The 9303-nt window shown below is 39.9% G+C and overlaps 1 pseudogene; it reads right to left on the bottom strand.

The window, feature by feature from the left end:
• LOC104767950 overlaps positions 1-5090 on the bottom strand; it is a 14281-nt pseudogene extending 9191 nt beyond the window's left edge.

The following is a 9303-nucleotide window of genomic DNA, read 5'->3' as shown; positions in this document are numbered from 1 at the left end:
TGAGAACGATTATGATAGTTCGACATCAGGTCACATCACATAACTGTTATGCAGTTTCAAACCTGTAGAAAGTAACTGAATGCAAATTTGCAACAGAAAAGCAACAGCCAGAAAATCGTATACCTGGAAATTTCAAGAAACAGATTAGCAAAAACAATTGTATAAGCAGAGCATTGATATAAATTTCATTATATGCGATCAATTCTTCAGTAGAATATGTTTGACTCCATAAACTCACTTTATGAGTGCAATTTGACTTTCATGCATCCCTCTTCCAACATAAATTCTTGGCTGAAAAGGAAAACATAGGACATGCACATCAGTAAATGGTATATTCAAACAACATGTAAGATATCCCCCTGAGCATAAGCCATAATCAAAAACTTATTTAATCATTGATATAGCCAATAAACACGCAAACTTTCCTCTCGACTTGCATATACATATAACTAACAAGCAATACAAGAATATTGATCCTCAGTGGCAGATAATCTCAACTATCCGATTCAGAGGTCTGTTAACGTTCCTAAGGGTTTTGCTGACTAGATAAACTGGGAATGGAATTATCATGCAGGACTAGAAGACAGGGAATGTATAACATCCAGCCTTCATACCTGTGACCACCACAAGAGCAATCTAAATATATGCCAGTCTGAATTCTCGATCCAGCGTCGAAGCATTGGAAAAATGAACATGATAGCTGCCAGTACATTTGGAAGTAAGTACAATGCTACAGCCATGATATAAAGCGGAGGAACGCCTTTAACTTGTGGAAGAAATGATAGCCATTGTTTCAGCTGGCCAGGAGCAAAAGAGACAGACTGGGCATAGCATAGGGGTAACACAACACACCAAGCGAGACTGACAATGATCTTGAGAATATTTCTCAAAACATCAGTAAATTTCCACCTGTGGAAACCTGGAAAGTTTAAGATAACGTCCAGGACACCTAACATGGAAGCAAAACATCAAGTTAACCTTTATTTTCAGGAAACATAACCAAATGATGAGCACAAAGAAACTCCATAGAAATTAGAAAATAATATAGCATTGACGTGACATACTTTGAAGGAAGCGTAGAAAAGCCGCGGTAATGAAGATACTGGAGAGAGAATATAAAACATCCTTCCGTAAGATTTCCCTCAANCAAGCAATACAAGAATATTGATCCTCAGTGGCAGATAATCTCAACTATCCGATTCAGAGGTCTGTTAACGTTCCTAAGGGTTTTGCTGACTAGATAAACTGGGAATGGAATTATCATGCAGGACTAGAAGACAGGGAATGTATAACATCCAGCCTTCATACCTGTGACCACCACAAGAGCAATCTAAATATATGCCAGTCTGAATTCTCGATCCAGCGTCGAAGCATTGGAAAAATGAACATGATAGCTGCCAGTACATTTGGAAGTAAGTACAATGCTACAGCCATGATATAAAGCGGAGGAACGCCTTTAANTTGAAAAGATCTCCATCATCACGCATTGGCCAGCCCAGAGAGAAGCAATCAGGACTCCTATATAACAGTAATGCACAAATTATATATAAAAGGTGCCCTCACCAACTAAACCTTCAATTTTACAGACTTGAGGTCAAAAATACCAAAAATATTCGTTCAGATCATCATAGTTGGACCAATCTGAGTGAGCAGCCTTGCCGTTCGCATTCTTATTTGCTTCCTAATTCATAAAAAGTTAGCTACCGTGTATACAATGTCAGGATTCTTAAAATGACTTGTCATTCAAACATGTACCTTTTGAACTACACGGTAGATTGGTGTAATGACCTTCCGTAGAAATGCCTCATCATCTCCACCGTAAGAAGGCTTAATATTTTCTCCAGTAACGATGCTGACATTTCCAGCCAAGAGACCATGGAGTTCATAAGCCATCTGAGCATAACCAAGAGATATAGTTGTTTTTTTACGTCCAAAAATAAAAGGAAAAAATGGGGAAAAAAGTAAATGAAGAGAATCTGAATAAGTTACTGACATTGTGGAAAATATAGCACAAGCACTCTGGCATGAAGCGAATATTTGCAGCTTCACCCCAGATGAGAAGATACAAGCCCATATATAGTATCTTCCTCTGTTGTATATCTTGAGCAGCTTGAGGAAGCCTTTGCATAAAAAAACAGAGTGAATTTTGATAAATCAATCATTTGAAAACATTTCCCATCCAAGCCATTTAGAAAACAAAATTTTTCCAGCTACCTTAAACTGTGTTTACGTCCTAAAAATTTGCACCAGTTCTTGTAGTTCTTAAAGAGCTTTGTCATTACGGCATCAACGGCTCTGTCATCGAGCTGAATATACAGATTAGTTAGTTGAAAGAAATGAAACGTGCTTAATAGATGAATAGTATAGAGATATACTGAATTGATGAAATATTGAGATAATGCTTTGTTTTTCTATCTGCTTAGGATAATTCTGTTTAAGGGCCCTGGATAACAAACTTCTTGATAAATGAATAAACCAGGTCTATGGTGTTGTTCACAAGGTCGATGAACTTTTATCAGACTGTACCCAAAGCTCTTAATTACCCACTCTACTCACTCCTATAGTGTCGTTGGCTCTCAAAGAGTGGAACTATCAAGAGTACCTTGTTTAGAGGTTCTGGCTTAGGAGTCAACCTTATGTGATTATCAGCAAGTAAACAAACCAAATGTTCCCTCTGATTTCTGACATTGTCTCTCTGTGAAAATCAAAAAGATAAAGAAAGTAAGAAATATGTCTCAGTGTTTTTATGCCTTTAACATTATATCTTCTTGTCACTCTTTTCAGATCACCGACTTGCCTGAAATCCGAACATAGCTCTTAACCAGTCAAGAAGATCCAGATTTCCGGTTTTCTTTCGGTGCTGCTCAAATCCAGATGGCCAGTTCAATCCGCGAGTGTTCCCCAAGGCAGCTACAGCGGCTTTGACCTAGTCATCAACCAGCGTTAGAGGTATAAGAAGGCAGATATCAAAATTTAGCGGCCATTACATTTAAGAATGGGAAGAATAATTCAAATTGTATATACCTCCTCAAGCTGCATAACGGACTGTGAAGCTCCAGCAGAATCTAGTGGAAGAATGTTGTACGGTGCGTAAATTTCATTTTTTTCTTGGACATCTCTAGCAGCTGCAATGATCTACGCAGAAACACATATGGAAACGTTTTAAACTCCCATCTTGGTTAGCTAATCATTAAGGAATCTTTTATAGCTGTCCTGATTGCTTTGAAGAAATTTAATTTGGACACAAACCTCAGGAGCTACTGCTTCAACTTTCTCGCTCTTGTTAACTGCCATGAGCACTTCAAAGAGCACTCCGGCTGTCTGGTATGCTTTACCAAGCTGAGCTCTGCAAGATGATGGTTCAGAAAATCCGTCAGAAAAAGAGCATTATATTATTTCTCTGCAAAGCCCAACACATGATAAGTTTGGAAAACACAGGATTGTATCTTTACCTGTCTGCTTGATCTCCTTCATCAAGTGCCCTGACATAGTGCTCATAATATTGTTGATAGAAGCTCTCAACTTCCCGCCCATCAGTTTTCTTCACCCTAGAAGCAAGACTTGAAGCATTGTCCTGCGTCACAAAAAAATTGTTACTATATCTACTGATGCTAGAAGAAAATGTCATTATCCGTATCATTTCAAATGGATATTCTCAAGGTGTAAAACAAATGCAACTCTGGAGCCCCAGTTTAGGAGTAATTTGAAAAGTAAATCTTGTGAATAAAGAGACTTGTCTAGTAGCAGATTGTATCATAAGGTGAAGGTCTGAGATGATGACCTTTTAAACTGGAATTTGAAAACATCCTTTGTGAAAACTACTACACAGAACATCAAGAAAACTATAGATGGGATCATATTAACACTGGCTATCTATGTGTGGGGGTTTAGATGATTAAAAGCCTGATTTAAAGGCTCTTATGAATTGCTATTTTCTGTGCGAGNGTGTCTTGAACTGCCTCACACCTCTTCCACTAGAGCTTGCATCCAACCTATGAGCTTTCTCGAAAGCATAAAATCGACCTTCACACGAGCACATGGAAATTAAAGTGATCAGGGACATAAATTGAAGTAGTTCAGCTTTATCCTAGAAGCAAAACAAATAAGGAGACGCAAAAATCATACAGAGATAGGCAACACGGGGGCGCTCATGTTCAATCTCTGCAGCAACACGTAGAATAGGAGCAATGGTACCAAGGGAGGCCGGAACCACCTCATGATCAAAAACTTCAATCGAGACTGTTGTGGCAGCACTACGAGATGGCCGCCTCATAAGCCCCTGAGGGCCAGAGTCATGAGATGTACTACTCTGCGCCATCTCTCTCCCTGTTAAGAAACATTGAATCACAAATGAAACCGAGATTCTCAATAAACAACAAATAGATACGAAGGATTTAATTGAACCAAAAAAAAAACAGCTAATTTTGTCAAGAGATTAAGATGCAGCGTCGGGATTTTAGGTCGCACACACGGCCACGAGCTGTTGAGATTACTCGTTCTCTCACTCAAACACACAGCTCCGGAAATACATGAACAATCGAAAACGGAGCTGGAGCGACGAAATTAAAATCCAGAAGAAGACGAACACGGGAAGCGAGATATCAATAAATTCCGATAAAACAATTTCACGGAAACTCAAATCGGAAATCGTACGGAACAAACAAAAGGACCTTAAAATGAGTAACGACGACGACGAACACACGCACACAAAAAAAAAATCAAAATCAGGCGCTCATGCGAACATCGATTCAATGTTTCACATCTCATTTCCAAAAACAAAAATCTCACGGAAGCTGAATCGACTCAATGTTCATCATCGTGCGTCAAAAAAAAAAAACGAACGGAAGAACGAACTCACGTTTAGATGCGAAGAGCTTCTAGATCCCCTTCCCTGAAGATATAAATCGTGAGTGTAATCGAAGGATAAACATGGAGATTAACAAAAAAAAGCGGAGAAATAGCAACGACGATTTCACCTGAAACAGAGACGAGGTGGCTCAATTTCGCGTCGGGCATGAACACAACACAGAGAGAAATTATTAAAAAAAAAAAAAAAAGTGACGAGAGGAAGAAGATGAAGATGAAGAACAAGAGAGAGGGGGGGGGAGAGAGAGATCAAAAATGAAAAAAAAAAAATGTTGTTTTACGGTTTAAGAGGGAAATGAGAGAATATTTTCAGTTAGGGAGAGATAACACGTGGCGTAATAAGATAGGCTAATAAAATAGCGATGGTGGAAGGGAAGGGAAGGTGTTCGTCTCTCTCACAATTGGACCTCCGCATCTTTCTCCAATTTTTTTCTGTTATTTCCAAGTTTTGAGGAGTATATACAAGTCATCATATATTTTTAATGTAACTATGAACAGATTAACGATTTCTTGGGTGTTTTTTTTATAGTAATCTAATAAATGTAGACTATGTACTTTTTTTATAGTAATCTAATAAATGTAGACTATATATGTAGTTTATGATAAAATTTGTTAGGGTCAATTTCTCAATATGGTAAACAATACGAACGTAAATGAATTTGTGTGCTTTAATTAAGTGATATCATCATGCATGCACGGTATAGAATATGTGAGTACTCGTTGTTGCATGTCGACTTAGATGATGTATGGACTAGGCTACTAGCGTTACATATGGTATATTGGGTTGATTCGATCGTCGTTGCACCATACGAACTCGGTTCGAACTAAAATACGCGAAACCCATTTTAGAAGAGTTATGTGATATCTAAAACTGATGCTGTGAGAACAGAAGCTTTAGCCTTCGTTCCGGAGTGAATTCTGAGCGGGGATGCTAATCACCGTTCTAGTTCCGAGCTAAAAGAGAGACTAAATGTAATTTGCAAGGTGAAAGTAAATTCTTATTGCCAAAATGATAGTTTTCAATCCCCCATACAACATCTCTCTCCTCTCTTATTTATAGTGCTATTACAGTTAATGCTGAATATATTAGAGGCATAAATCTCGTACTCAGTTAATGTAATTTAATTCGATAATTTGAACGCCCTCCGAGCTCCGGTGCACCTTAGCTCGCAATTATGCTTTCACTTCGNAGTTCAGCTTTATCCTAGAAGCAAAACAAATAAGGAGACGCAAAAATCATACAGAGATAGGCAACACGGGGGCGCTCATGTTCAATCTCTGCAGCAACACGTAGAATAGGTGCAATGGTACCAAGGGAGGCCGGAACCACCTCATGATCAAAAACTTCAATCGACACTGTTGTGGCAGCACTACGAGATGGCCGCCTCATAAGCCCCTGAGGGCCAGAGTCATGAGATGTACTACTCTGCGCCATCTCTCTCCCTGTTAAGAAACATTGAATCACAAATGATACCGAGATTCTCAATGAACAACAAATAGATACGAAGGATTTAATTCAGAAGAAGACGAACACGGGAAGCGAGATATCAAATTCCGATAAACAATTTCACGGACACACAAATCGGAAATCGTACGGAACAAACAAAAAAGGACCTTAAAAATCAGTAACGACGACGAACACACGCACAAAAAAAAAAATCAAAATCAGGCGCTCATGCGAAACATCGATTCAATGTTTCACATCTCATTTCCAAAAACAAAAATCTCACGGAAGCTGAATCGTGCGTCAAAAAAAAAAAAAACGAACTCACGTTTAGATGCGAAGAGCTTCTAGATCCCCTTCCCTGAAGATTAAAAAAAAAAACGAATCGTGAGTGTAATCGAAGGATAAACATGGAGATTAACAAAAAAAAAAAGCGGAGAAATAGCAACGACGATTTCACCTGAAACAGAGACGAGGTGGCTCAATTTCGCGTCGGGCATGAACACAACACAGAGAGAAATTATTAAAAAAAAAAAAAAAAGTGACGAGAGGAAGAAGATGAAGATGAAGAACAAGAGAGAGGGGGGGGGAGAGAGAGATCAAAAATGAAAAAAAAAAAATGTTGTTTTACGGTTTAAGAGGGAAATGAGAGAATATTTTCAGTTAGGGAGAGATAACACGTGGCGTAATAAGATAGGCTAATAAAATAGCGATGGTGGAAGGGAAGGGAAGGTGTTCGTCTCTCTCACAATTGGACCTCCGCATCTTTCTCCAATTTTTTTCTGTTATTTCCAAGTTTTGAGGAGTATATACAAGTCATCATATATTTTTAATGTAACTATGAACAGATTAACGATTTCTTGGGTGTTTTTTTTATAGTAATCTAATAAATGTAGACTATGTACTTTTTTTATAGTAATCTAATAAATGTAGACTATATATGTAGTTTATGATAAAATTTGTTAGGGTCAATTTCTCAATATGGTAAACAATACGAACGTAAATGAATTTGTGTGCTTTAATTAAGTGATATCATCATGCATGCACGGTATAGAATATGTGAGTACTCGTTGTTGCATGTCGACTTAGATGATGTATGGACTAGGCTACTAGCGTTACATATGGTATATTGGGTTGATTCGATCGTCGTTGCACCATACGAACTCGGTTCGAACTAAAATACGCGAAACCCATTTTAGAAGAGTTATGTGATATCTAAAACTGATGCTGTGAGAACAGAAGCTTTAGCCTTCGTTCCGGAGTGAATTCTGAGCGGGGATGCTAATCACCGTTCTAGTTCCGAGCTAAAAGAGAGACTAAATGTAATTTGCAAGGTGAAAGTAAATTCTTATTGCCAAAATGATAGTTTTCAATCCCCCATACAACATCTCTCTCCTCTCTTATTTATAGTGCTATTACAGTTAATGCTGAATATATTAGAGGCATAAATCTCGTACTCAGTTAATGTAATTTAATTCGATAATTTGAACGCCCTCCGAGCTCCGGTGCACCTTAGCTCGCAATTATGCTTTCACTTCGCTTCTCCTGCTTCAGCTTAATGGGCCGCCCTTTTTGTAAATCGGGCCCATCCAGCCTAATTGTCTTGGGCCCAGATCCATTATCCAAACTGACGGAACGCGGTACCAACAGTTCCCCCCCCCAAGTCTCCCGAACTCTTTAGTTCGTGAGACTTTTGGCTTTCGATGAACCGCTTCGGGAAACTGAATATCTCTTGTATCCCATGATTTGATTGTGATAATGATGGGATTTGCCTTCTCGAACAAGCCTCGGGACCCACTACGCTTCTCAACACGCTATAAGAGAGAGAAAGAAACAAACTGGAACCTTTCGCTTCCCTAGGTAATCATTTCTTTCCCTCAATCTGGCGTATAAAGGTAGTTCACTTATCACTTTCCTGCTATCGCTCTCTTTTTTTTTCTTTTTTCTTGTGAATGAACTCACCTTCGGGCCTCGTGTGCGCTTGTTCATGCCGAACTGGACTTCGAAAATCGGTAGCGTAGAGTACTCTGTATGGTATTAGATTTTCTTCCCTCTCTTTTCCGTTCTTGACCACTTTGTTATTTGTTTTCCAGCTCACTTCGAGCGTGGTCAGCTCTCTCCCACCTTCGCCGAATACTTCTCCCGACTCTGCAAAGGTCAGATCGCTTGGGACTCGTTTTCGTGCGAACGAATCAGAGATTCCGGAGTTCGACTTAGGAGCTGTTCCTACGTTTCCTCCACCGAACCTCATTTTTTCGATACTTCCACCATGGCTTACAGAGAAGAGAGAGCTTTCAGGAGAAACATGGAGAATGCCGAGAAGGAGGCGAAAAGGCTCATGTCCAACTCCCTGGCAAAGGGCAAGGCCCGCATCCTGGCTAGAAACACTGACTCTTCTGCGTCTAAGTCGGCTGACGCTCCACCCTCAGCCTCTAAAGCTACCGCGACTCCTGCTCGGGAGCCCAGCATTGAACCGACCTCAGGATCCGCTGATCCCACTCTGATTGTTATCTCGGATTCGGCTGACGAACCCATAGAGAGTGGTGCCCCTACTCCGGTTATCGCATGCAACCGAGCTGACGACAACCCGCAGCAGACTGAGCAATCGAGGAAGAGGAAGGAGCCTGAAACTCTTACTTCTTCCCGTGAGAAAGTTCGAGCCTGAATCGGCTCCTCTGGAGACGAACAAAGCAGGTCCAGTTCGAGGGATGGTGTGCCTCTCTCCGAGAAGAAATCCGGAGATCCTCTTTAGTCTAAGGAGTCCGGAGGCTCCTCCAAAAATCTCCCCCCAAAGTAACAGCGTCACTCTCCCCGAGGTAAGCGTTTCGTTTTTTTTTTGTTTTGTTTTTTACACCGTGTAATTCATGCTGATTCTTAAACAAGCTCGCCTGTTTTTCTTTTCTTAACGCAGGTGATCTTATATGGCCCTTCCCAATTGATTCCCAATTTTCCTGCATTGTTCTCTTCGATGTTTTCGTAGACCTTCTGAAGGA

The sequence above is a fragment of the Camelina sativa genome, chromosome 19 (genome assembly GCF_000633955.1).
Source record: "Camelina sativa cultivar DH55 chromosome 19, Cs, whole genome shotgun sequence".
Classification (NCBI taxonomy): domain Eukaryota; kingdom Viridiplantae; phylum Streptophyta; class Magnoliopsida; order Brassicales; family Brassicaceae; genus Camelina; species Camelina sativa.
The sequence above is the reverse complement of the archived record's forward strand: the minus strand, read 5'-3'. Positions and strand labels throughout refer to the sequence as shown.